Raw genomic sequence first — 12199 nt, forward strand, 5'->3', positions numbered from 1 at the left:
ACTAGGAAGAGGTATAAACAGAGACGGGCAAGTCCCAGAAGTCCACTGTACAGTTAGCCTACTCAAATATGGTTAACTTCAGGTTCTGTGAGAGATCCTGCCTCAAAAAACTGAGGTACAACATGATGCATAAAAACACTAGAAACTCATCTGTAGGTTTCTACACACATAAACATATAGACACTACTATAACACACACACACACACACACACATCGGTCAGGGGGAGAATGTTGGAAGCAGGCACCCAAATATTTGTGCAAACTAAAGCATGGTCTCTCTAAAGAAAATCACTCCTTTCAAATACTCTTGGAAACCCTTGCAACTTTTTAAATCAGATTCTAACTTGTAAAACTGTCTAGGTTATTTTTCTCATTTCTGTAAACTTCCTGACAAAATCTACTCAGGGAAGGTAGGAGCTACTTTGTCTCACATTTTGAAGAAACAGTCCAGTACTGCAGGAAACCATGGCAATAGGAGTAGGAGGCACTTGGGCACACAGGATCATATTCAAGAAGGAGAGAGAGAGAGAGAGAGAGAGAGAGAGAGAGAGAGAGAGAGAGAGAGAGAGAGAGAGAGAGAATGCTTCTTTCTTGCTTGCTTTTTTATGCAGTTTAAGACCCCAGTAATAGAATGATGCAATCACATGTATGGTGGTCTTTCTACCTCAATTATTCCACCTAGGAATTCTGTCACAGACATGATCAGAGCTTGTTCCCTTGGTAATTCCATATCCTGTGAAGCTGGCAATCAATAGTAACCATTAAAAAAAAGTATAGCTAAATGAAGATTTATTTTGAAATTGAGAACCATTTACATTACAAAATTAATTCCAGGGATTTAAGGTTGTAAATAAAAGGTACATATAAAATACTAATTATTACTAATATGTCCTGAGCATTAAGATTAGGTTAAGTTGTGTTTTCCTATGAAAAATCAGAGCCTCCACAGCAGTGGTTTTCCACTTTCCTAATGGGGCAAACCATTACTACAGTTCCTCACGTTGTGGTGACCCCAACCATAAAGCTATTTTGTTGCTACTTCATAGCTATAATTTTGCTACTGTTATGAATCATAATGTAAACATATGACATGCAGTATATCTGATATGTGGCCCCCAAAGAGGTCATGACCCACATGTTGAGAACTGCTGCTCTACAGGAATAGTCACATTGTAACAGTGAGTTTGGGCTACACCGCTTTGGCTTCCAGCAGTGGATCACACCTACTCGCCTGTCCAGGAGCTATCTGGATTTATGAATGAAAGACACACACACACACACACACACACACACACACACACACACATTAATTTTAAAATGCCTTGGCTGTCTCAAAGGCTGGGCATTCCTATACCTTGCCCTGCCACCCCAGGCTCAATCAAGGAAGTGGCCTGTAGTCAATTACTGGAATTCTTACAGTGCTCCTTGGTTTTATCTCCTGCAGCTCCTACATCCTCTGGATCTCTCCCCTGACTCATGGCAATTCCTCTCTCTTCCCGATCGTTCCCTAACCAGTGCAGCTCTAAGGATTCTGCCCCATCTCCCTCGCCCAACCACTGGCCACTGGCATCTTCATTGGTCTATCAAAAACCAATTGGGGACAAGAACCTTTAGTATCTGGAAATGTAAATTCCTGATTGAATCAAAGCATTAGAACCAATCTCCAGCATCACACTGTATATTAATATGTATCCAGATGATACATATTATGAACATTTAACTATTGATATCAGATGATTGGGATAATTTATTTTTTTCTAACTTCAAGGCAGTCTTGCTAGGCTTTCTTTCCTGTTTCACCTATGGTTAATGCTTCAAATTGAGGATGAGATGACAGACAATGCTGTTGGTCAAAGAATGCTTAGGGCTGTTCCTGATGGTAACAAAATCATAAGATTTAGCATCCATCCTTTTCTTAGCTCTTCCAGGCTCTAATCCATTGGTGTTTGATGAACTCAGATCTCAATTTCAGATATTACAGACACGTGGCTGTACTTTAATGCTCAGATACAACTTTTAGATACTACCGGTGCTGCTTCACTTAGCAGAATGTTTCCCACACACCACTCATTCTGTATCCATTGCTGTTCTTATGGGAGACTGGCTTATAATCAGAGGGTACATTGTCATGTGTTCTGTAGTTTCACTTGCCTTAGTCTGAGAGCTGATGTCTTTGTTGATTTGGAATAAATCAATTCACATATAATTGATCTTCACTGATTTTGGTTAGGTATGGAACTGAAACCATTACATTTCAAATGATTTTAATAAATGATTTAATATTTAAATCTTTGGACACAGAGACTACTTCCTTCCTTTTTATGTGTGACTTCACATTTGTTGAGTTTAAGCTGACCTGCATTTGCTTTGCTGACTCCTGAAAGCATCAGTGACATCTGTACAAGGGTCTCCATCCAGCACGTCCTCCTGTGTTGCTTCCAGTTTTTAGAAGAAAACCCATTCCCTGTGAAACGACCTCTGCAGGTTCCAACATCCTGCCCATCACATGGCTTCTTGTCACTATGCTTCTTCATTCTCTCCCTTAGTATGAGTTCTGTCTCCTGATATCACTCTTGCAGTTTGAGTTTTAAATTATTTATTTCCTGAAGAGTGAAATGTTTACCATGATAGGATTACTTTTAGAAAGTAAAGAGTCCCTTGGTTACAGAACAGGGAGTTAACCCTAGATGCAGGGACAAACACCGCCCAGACTGAACTTAGCTGAGAGCTTCGAAGATGAGCTCTAAGGGAATTTGAAACTTGGTGAAATAAAATCACACCCACGAGTTTTGCAGAAATGATTGCTGTACTGTAATACAAATTGTACTCAGATGCTTAGATTAAAGATCCATTTTTATTTGTATTTTGTTATCAATTATGCATCCAGAGGAGAAATTCTATTACTAATGGAGCCATTGAAATAGATATCTAGAGGAGTGGATGGATCACTTTATTTCTTGTCAGGTTCTATATTTGGCTTTCTAAAACCCATTTGAGTATTTATCTACTATTGTTATTGTTGTGGAGTAGTGTGCCTAGGGGAAATCTGAGAAACGAACAGTCTTGATTTCTCTATCTGCATCCTCCATTCTACCTGTATATTCTTAGGTAAGTGACTTTAGGTCAAGGGACTGACCCCATCTGTTCCCCATAAGGAAATACACCTCTCAGATTCCTATTGAACTTCTTCCATTTTAAAGTAAGAGTGATATTTTTTCATACGGGTATAGTTTCTTGTATGTGGCTAGGCTGGATATATCCTTCTCCTGGTTGAGAAAACAGAGATGATTCTGACTCAAGGCCTGAAAGCCTTTGAGATGGTAGAATTGCTATTCCTGAGTAGCTCTGGAATTTTACAGTCAAGGTAATTTCCCCTTGTAATTCATCAATTTCAGATTTCTTTTAATTGATGAAATGTATAACTTCTAGACAAAATCAAGATCTGAGTTCAAAAGACATGAGTTCATTTCTGCTGGTATGGTGATGCCTTTCTGGAGCATCATAGATTTTAATGCCAGAAGATGCCTGCAATTTAATGTTTTGTGCTGTAAAGAACATTGCCTGAATTGGTATGTGCAGCCACATACCAGGGTATATTATGTATCAAATGAGACCACGGCCACTTGCTGATCTTTTCTTCATAAAGCAGAATTTCTAATTATTGTGATAATAGAAATGTATCCACAGATATGCTGAAACCATTTTCATGTTATTTTGAGAGATATTCAACTTGATTATATATATTTAATTTTATTGGTTCTTGGTGAATTTTACATCATACACCCCAATCGCACTCTTGTCCCTCTCCCCTCATACCTGCCCTCCATCCTTGCAACCAACCCCCCACCCCAAACACAGGTGAAAAATTTCATTGTAGAAGCTGTAGTGTGTCACAGTGTGTCCCACAGTACATCCTTTGTCCACACTTCTTTGCAAATGTACATTGCCGTAAATCATTGGTCTGGTATGAGGCCTCTGGCTTCTACTATACTATCCATAGTGAACCCTAACTGGAACTGCTCTCAGATATCCTGCTGTTGCCCTGAATCAGGGTGATCCTGTAGTTTTGGATCAGTAGGATCTGCACTCCCCATCAATGTCGTATATACTGGGGGGTGGGTCAAGTCAATGCCCTGGATCTGGTCCTGAGAGAAATCTGAGCTATTTAGCCCACAATTCTTCTGCGTCAACCATCAGGGAGAGCTCTTCTGCCCTGCCCCAGCTGGCCTATCCAATGCTGCCACCAGCAAGAGACAGAGCCAGATCTCCTGCCCTCATGCCTTCAGGGCTGGCTCAGCCACACCCATGCCATCAGGGCCAGCTCTACTGTGATGCCCAGGCAAGGTGAAGGGGTTGTTCTCTTGAGTGCTGCAGCCAGCAAGGGACAGGGAACTTTCTATTTTCATAACCCTGGAGTCAGCTCTTCCACCTGACACAGGTGGCAAGTGATGAGAGAGGGGAGGAGGACATCTTGATGAAGGTATCTTTCTCTTAGCTATGCCACCACACAGACGACAGTCTGGGACAGCTCTCCTGTGTTCACACCCTCAGACCCAGCTCACTGGCAATCCTTGTATCTAAGGCCAGCTCTACTGTGCTACCCAGGTGAGGGGCAGGTCCCAATCTCCCAAGTGCTATAGTAGGTGAGGGGCAGGGACATCTCTCCTGCTCTGGTGACCTTAGGGTCAGCTCTCATGCCTGCTATAGGTGGCAAACAATGAAAGGAGAGAAGGGAATCCTTTGCCCATGGCATGGCATGGCGGATAAGTTTCAGCTCTTGATCAACACATACTTGGGGAGGCTCACCCATGCCCCTGCCACCAGAGTCAGATCTACTCTGCTGCTCAGGGGAAATGCAGGGCCTGCTCTACTGAAAGCTGGGTTAGTTTTCCTGCTCTCATGACCCCAGGGCCAGCTCTCCTGCCTGACACAGGTGGTAAGGGCAAAAAGGGAGTGGAAGCGATCACCACGCAGCAGACAAAGACAGGGCCAGCTCTTCCACACTCATGACTGAGACTGGCTCATGTGCACCTAATATACAGGGCTAACTCTCCTGTGCTGCCCAGGTGAAGTGCAGGACCCACTATCCCAAGTGCTGTGGTAGATGAGGGACAGGACCAGCTCTCCAGCTCTCATAACCTAAGGGCCAGCTCTGCTGCCTACCCTAGGTAGCAAGAGGTAGGAGCAGATAATGTATTTATATGACCTAAATTGATCCTCCTGCAAAAATACATATTTAGCATTCTGAGAATCATTGTATAGGAAAGAAGGATTCTCTTCTATGCTCTGTGAGAATATAGGACTTAATAATTGAATATCCCCTGAGGGAAGTTGCAAGTAAGAGGGGCAGATTATTAAGAATACTTGAATCAAAAGGGGGAACAGCCAGGGAAAATAGGGATCAAGAAAACATCTGGATCAAGAATTCTGCGTTTGTATTCCTGATTTTAGGGAATCTTTAGTCTACTATGAATATAAGTTGAACATACTTCTAAAGTTTACAGCAAGGAGTGGTGGTCTTATTTTAGCTGATTATAAATGAAGAAGATATGTTAAAAAGGAAAATAGACAAGCAAAAATCAGAGGAGGAGCTGGATGGTTCAAGGTTGAAGGATGAAGAGCATGTTAAAACGAACAGCCCTTCTTAACAAAGGTGGGGCGCAGGGAGAGAGAAGGTTGAGAACAAAGAAAAGAAAGGAGCTCAGAGCTAATTGTAGTTCTCAAAGAAGCAGTTGCATTATAAAATAAACATGGGGAAAGGGTGCATCAGTAGAACAGTCTAACAACTGTTGCCTCAAAGAACTATCAATTTAAACAACTCTCCAAGCACCAAAATCCATGTACGATCATTAAGAAGGCCTTGCGTATTGTACATCTGGATACAGCATGGAGTGTTGGGAAAGAGTCATTGAAGACTGGAGGAAGGAGAGTTACACAACACTCACATTACCTATCTCACAAATGGCAGGCTGCACAGAATTGAGACAGAGCAGAGATTTGCCGTGTGGAAGAAGAGGAAATCGAGCAGCGAACTTTGCTTCACACCCATGATGGCACGTTCCCCTGTAAACCCTGGTAATAGACAGGCTTGCCTGAATCTAGACCTCAGGGCAACAGCTTGGACTAAGCTGCAAGGTCTGCTCCAGCAACTAGACTAGATCTTCCAGCCCAAGGCTTCAGGTCTACGTATTATAGCCTCGACCCCTAGAGTGCCCCCCCCCGAAAGCTCAACATTAGCCTACAATTAGACACAACATTAGACTCCAATGCTACTCTTAGCACCAGAATAGCTTTTGGTATCATTTTCATACACCCACAAATGAAATACGTGTGAAAGAAATTACTGTATTTACGATAACTTTAAAGATCATGATAAGTATTTGGGAATATAATTAATAAAGGAGATGCAAAATTGGTGTACCACGAATTGTAAAAGACTGATGATAAAAAAATGGAAAACACAAACAAAAGGAAGACAACCTGTCTTCAAGGTTAGAAGGATTGCTATTATTAAAATAGCCATATAATTAAAGCCATCTTTATATTCAGTGAAATCTCATTTAAAATATCAACAACACTATCCACAGGAATTTTAAAATGCTAAAATTTAATATGGAACCAAAGGAAATCTTTATGTAATGGAAGGTCTGAGCAAAAAGAACAAAGCTGGAGGCATCTCTGTAGCTGATTTCAAAATCTACCATAAAGGTAATATGATAAAATATATGCTGTGGCGTAACCATCGACACACAGACCAATCAGGAAGCAGAAGCAGGCAAGAAAGATGCATGCTTTCGGTTGCCTGTTTTTTTACAGAGGTGACAAAAAACTCAGAATGGGGAAGAAACAGTTTCTTCAATGGATAATTTTGGGGAAACTGTACCTACATGTAAAAGGATGTGATTAGACTCACCCTCTAGGATGTATGAATAACACGATTCAAAATGGGTTGAATTACTAAATAGAAGACTTAAAACTAGAAACAACTGGAAGAGAGCAGGAGAGAACAGTCTCCATGACACTCATCTGAACAGTGAGTTTTGTTTGATATCACAGGCACAGGCAGAAGAAGAGAAAGTAGACATTCAGGATTACACAAGAAAAAAATGGTTTTCATAGCCAAAGGCCCAAATCAAGAGCATGACAACAGAATTTATAGGGACGGAGAAAACGTTTGTGGTTCATTAATCTGAGAAGGAGTTTATATCCAAAATATATAAGAAACTCAGTTCAATGGTATGGCAAGGACCCAAGCAAAATAATAATAATAATAATAATAATAGTAATAACATTCTTCAAAAGCAAACTAGTAAATGGATTATTCTATTTAAATAGTTTTTAGTATTTCAAAAAATGTTAAGCATATTAATCAAGAAGTCAGAGCAAATAAAAATCACAATGAGACATCATCCCACTCTAGTTAGAAAGTCTATTAAAAAAATTCACAAAAGTAACAATTGTTGGTAAAAATGTGAGGAAAGAAACTTATACTTTTTGAAGTCAAAGAAAGCCAGAGACAAGCCCTGCCCATTGCCACTGCACAGTCGGGGTATAATGCCCCTGAGATTACCCCCAGACACCCAGAGGCCCCAGGAACCACTAAAATGAGCAAGTAAGTGGTGGAGAGATGGAAAAAAAGAGAAACAGAAGGATCTGGGCAAAATGAAGAGAAGCAGAACTGGAGATTTGAGGGTAAGGAACAGTCTGATGTGAGTTACCAGCAATGCCACCTAAGACCATGGTAAGGTCCTGGTCTGTGCTGTCTCCAAGGGCCATGTCTGCATCTGTGGCCCTGCAGAAGCAGGAGTCTCCTAACACCAAAGGCCAGGCATCTCTGGTCTGGGCTGCTGCCTGGGACCATGTTGATATCTGAAGGCTGTGATAACTGCCCCTGCTCCCTACCAGCTGCAGCACTGGGAAGAGAATGTCCTGGACTTCTCCCAGACAGCACAGTAGGGGTTCATGGGCAGGGGTTGTCTCAGGCTTGCTCTGATCACCTGGGCCATGTGAGGCAGGTCAGGAGTAGTCTCAGGTGTGGTCTACCCTCTCAGACCACATGGACCTAGACTGGGGTCGTTTCAAGCATGACACTCATCCAGATGTTAGTCTTTTTAAAAAGTCTACTTTGAAATTTAACATGCAAGCATGTAAACTTGTCCAACTGTCTGTCATAGCTAACAGTCCTAGATGTACAGAAATGATGAGCAGATAAAATTTGATCGATAAAGTCTAATTCCTGTGACACCCGTGTCCTCATTACACTACAGATAATGAAGAGGACTTAGCCCATGTACTCCTGCTAATGGATTAATAAAGGCTTCCTGGAATACTACCGACATAGTTCCTGGAGCCGTATGGAATCTGTCAAGAACAGCTTTGTTGACTGATTTCAACATCCACTGTATAGATGCGATGCAAGAGTGGTTTCAAGGGGTTTTCAGTTTCAACCATCGTGTTCCCAGTATTGAGCAGTTTCACCCAATTGCTGTTGTAGTCTTTTCCTTCTAAGCATTTTTCTGTTGTATGAAACTGAAGAGGAGAAGGGTCCCCAACCGGTTTATAGCTGTATTAAACACGCATAGAAGATCCTTGCCTTGGTCGGTCTATTTATGTTTCTTTCATCTGTGAACTTGACTCACTGCTATGGCTGAATAAAGTATTTGTAATAATTGGTAGATATAGACCTTGTCATGAAAGCATTGATTTAACCCTAGGATATTGGGAGCTTTCTATTGATCCTCTAAAGCATTCTCAAATTCTCTGTGATGGAAAACCAATTTCTTAAAAAAAAGTTCTAATGCTTATGGATTTATACATTTATAAAATACAATAAATATGATTACTAGAGAAAGTGAAATGAACTCAAAGGCATAGGAAAGACCAGTTTCGACATTTCAAAGATATTCAACACAGCTCTTTGCTCATTTCAAATAGATTCTAAATGATTTCTCCTTGTTTATGTAATGCCCATCACATCACAAGCTGAACAGACATAGTCCATAAATGAGCACTAGCCCACAGCCCGCATTTTGTCTAAATCCTGAATATTTTTGCTGCCTCTACAACTATAAGGCAACTGATTATTCTCATCCGCAAAGTCTGAAAGAATTACTGGAATGAGGGAGAGAAGTGCCATGTACCACAGACTGTGGACTTCAGCACACAAAGTTTATGCAAATCCTAGACTTTTTTAAAACATTGAGTAAAACACACACTGAAAACAAAATTAAATATGTATGTGGAGTAGTATAAGCGAGGCTTTAAGTACTGTCTATCTGGATAACTTTATATAATGAGAGATGGTTGGTAATTATTATTTTACCCCTGTGCAGAAAAATACACACAACAGTTGGCACTGACTAGAGAGGATGGCTCATTTAAGAGTCAACCATCTGGAGTGCTGAGCAACTGTGTTCTAGCCTGAGATTCTGGCTGTCTTCTGAGATGTGTCATGGTCTTTCTCAGGTTCATTAAGCTATTTTGTAAAATACTTGATAGTTAGCATTTTACTTTTCTCTTTCCAAGTATAGTCTATATAATTTTGCTTTTATAATCATTTGAAATTATGAAAAGAAGCATAGATTGGGAGCAATATTGACAGAGATATGGGTTCCTGTATGCAGGAGGGTGCAGCTAGAGTCCTGTTTTAGGCCATATAGTATTTGAGTAAAGCCTGAACTAATGTAGCAAAATCCCCCCTCAAGTTCTAAAAGTAATAAAAAAGGAAAAACAAGGAAAGGATAGAGGGAAACTTGTCTTAGAAGCTGTAACTTATCAAATTCTAACAGATCTTATGGTAAAATTAGAAACTAAGCTCTTTTTGATGCAATGATATCTTTGATAACTTGCTCATTTAAATAACCCATATGAAAACCTACTACCTTCCATATGTGTATAGAGTCCAACATAAATTGGACTTTGTGGTGGGTTGAATAAAAATGGTGCCCATAGGCTCATAGGGAGTGGCCTTATTTGAAAGGATTAAGACATGTGGCCTTGGTGGAGGAGGTGTGGTCTTATTGGAGGAAGTGTCTCAGATGAGGTGGGTTTTGGGGTTTCAGAAGCTCAAGCCAGGCCTAGTAGTTCACTCTCTTCTTCCTGATATCTGATGACCCAGATGTAGAATCATCAGCTACCACTTTAGCACCATGTCTGCCTGGATGCTGCCATGTCTCCTGCCATGGCATAATGGACTAAACCTCTGAACCGTAAGCCAGCCCCAAATTGTTTTCTTTATAAGACTTGCCATGATTGTGGTGTCTCTTCACAGCGATGGTAACCCTGACTAAGACAGACTCCATGGGTCTTTTATTTCAAGAAAGAACATGAATTTGGGTAGGAAGATCTGGGAGGAGTTGGGAAGAAGAAAAATGATATGATCAAAATATATGGTATAAACTTCTCAAAGAATAAATAAAAGCATTATTTTTAAAGCCCCAAAACTTACAGCTTAAAGCAGTGTCTTTATTTCATGGTGTAACTTGCCTAGTACCTCTCATTCTGGAGCCAGGAGTTGGAGCTACTGTCCAGTCTGAAGTTTTGATCAATTAGAAGATCCACATACAAGATCATTTGTGTGATTTCAGATAATGCTTTATCTCCCCCATGCAGATGTCCTGTTAGGGTATGTGAACCGAAAAAGTGCTAGATATAAAGCAAGACCTAACACTAACCAATCAATGAGTTCAGCAGACCAGAGTCTAAGGAAGTGTTTTCATAAAAACATAATATGTTGTGAGTCACCAGGTAGTTGCTGGGAATTGAACTCGGAACCTCTGGAAGAATAACCAGTACTCTTAACCACTGAGCCATCTCTTCATTCCACAACAGGTAAGGATGCCATTCTTGTCAGAACAACCAAGGACAGGCTCAGTCTTGTTCATGAAATAAAAAGGGGGAGAGGCAGAGAGCTTTTGGGACTACTTGGCAAGAATCTGACTTTGACCCAGGACAAGGAAGTGGGATTCAGGCAGGAATATGACCTTAGGTTAGAACAAAGAAGTAATTTCAGCCAGGAATCTAAATCTTAGGCTAGAACAAAGAAGTAGGCTTCAGACATGAAAATGTCTTTGGGCTAGGACAGGGAAGTAGGCTAAGATATTTTGGTCATCCTTATAAGCCCTTAGAAATAGTGATCACAGGAGTGATCACGGAACTTTGTTTATTGCCTTGCTTGTTCTTTGACTATTTGTGTTTATTGTCTTGCTTGTTCTTTGACTATTTGCATCTATTGTATTGCTAGTTCCTCAACCTAGAACTGACCTTAATACTTGCATTAATTAAAATGGTATAAAGCAAAAAGGAGGAGGGGCGATGGGATGGGGGTTGGAGGGGGGAAATGGGGAAAGGGGATGTCATCTGAAATGTAAATAAATAAAATATTCAATTAAAAAGAAGAACACGATGTGTAAAGGTAGATGGCATTAAAGCCCGTTTTAGTCTCTGTTACCTCTAGCTATTTCTCGTCTCCTCCATTTCAACACACACACACACACCTCTTAGCCACAACTTTAATATATCCTGGTTTTTACTACAGATGTATTATGTGGCTAAGATGAGTAACTTCATTATTCCATGTAGAAGTAAACTTGAAAAACACGAGTGTCAGTTATTTTTCTCGTTGCCGATGTAAACTACTGGATAAAAAGCAATTTAAGGAAGGTTGGAGCTTACAGTTTGAGGGGATTCAGTCCGTCACTGCAATGGAAGTTTGGCAACACTACACGGTGGCAGAAGTATGCAGCGTAGCATCCTTACTTCTTCACATTTTGTTGGGACAGGAGCCAGAGAGCTGACAGGCTGCCCCCAGTGTCTCACATCGTCCACTGAGGCTCTGCCTCTTAAATGTTCTCAAATGTTTCAAATCAGCATAAACAACAGGGGTCGAAGTGTTGACTTGCATAACCCCTTGGAGGGCATTTCACATGTAAGCCACATAAGTAGTTTTTATTTTTTATATAGCTGATATTATTATTATTAAAATGATTTCCAAGTTTAAAAAAAAGAGAGAGATGATTTCTATAGTCAGGAGGCTTTAGAGGCATTTATAGAGTTGTCGGTAAGCCTGAAAATATAATTGTGGAATATTTTAAAATCAATAGTTATTCACCGGGTGCCTCAGATAATCTTTGCATTTTCCTTATAGAATCTAATTTATCCCTCGTAACAAACATTTAAGGTGATTCAATTTGGTCTTCA

Source organism: Grammomys surdaster, unplaced genomic scaffold (assembly GCF_004785775.1).
Source record: "Grammomys surdaster isolate TR1022 unplaced genomic scaffold, NIH_TR_1.0 65, whole genome shotgun sequence".
NCBI classification, from domain to species: Eukaryota; Metazoa; Chordata; class Mammalia; order Rodentia; family Muridae; genus Grammomys; species Grammomys surdaster.